This window comes from Octopus bimaculoides, chromosome 10 (genome assembly GCF_001194135.2).
Source record: "Octopus bimaculoides isolate UCB-OBI-ISO-001 chromosome 10, ASM119413v2, whole genome shotgun sequence".
Classification (NCBI taxonomy): Eukaryota; Metazoa; Mollusca; class Cephalopoda; order Octopoda; family Octopodidae; genus Octopus; species Octopus bimaculoides.
Window position 1 is genome coordinate 2,397,479 of NC_068990.1, and position 700 is coordinate 2,398,178.

The following is a 700-nucleotide window of genomic DNA, read 5'->3' on the forward strand; positions in this document are numbered from 1 at the left end:
CTCACTACAAAGACTGAATGGAAACATTTCAGTTATCTTTCTCTCTTTCTTTCTTTCTCTCTCTCTCTCTCTCTCATATACACACACACCATCAACATTTGGCTGCTATGGAAAGTTCCGAGGAGGGGGAGGAATTAATTCCAGGAAAGTTCCAAAAAGGGGGGCAAATTACTTCATGGAAACTTCAAAGGAAGTGGAGGAGGGGAGGAATTACTTCCAAGAAAGTTCAGAGGGAGAAGAATTATTTTCTGGAAAGTTCCGAGGATGGTGAGGAAATACTTCCTGGAAAGTTCCGAGGAGGAGAAGGAATTACTTCCTGGAACATTCCAAGGAAGGAAGGGACGAATTATTTCCTGGAAAGTTCCTAGGAAGGGGAGGATGGGATAAATAGGACTTCCAAGAGAGTTCCGAGGCTGGGACTTCCTGGAAAGTTCCGAGGATGTTACTACCTGGAAACCTCCGAGGATGGTACTACCTCGATAGATCCGAGGAATTCCTCTAAAATTCCGAATATTTCCCGGAAAGATCCACAGCTGGGTTACTTCCTGGACATTTCCAAGGATGGGACTTCCGGGAAAATTACGTGTAATTCATGGAAAGTTCCGAGGATGAACTAATACGTGGGAATTTCCGAGGACTTTCTTAGGAAAGCTCCGAGGATAGGATTTCCTGCTAAGTTCCGAAGACGCTACTTCCTGGA

The 700-nt window shown here is 44.7% G+C and overlaps 1 long non-coding RNA gene across 1 annotated transcript in view; it reads left to right on the top strand.

Annotated features, from left to right (window-relative positions):
• LOC128248845 (uncharacterized) overlaps positions 1–700 on the top strand; it is a 99,811-nt gene that overhangs the window by 6,695 nt on the left and 92,416 nt on the right. The window lies entirely within an intron of this gene.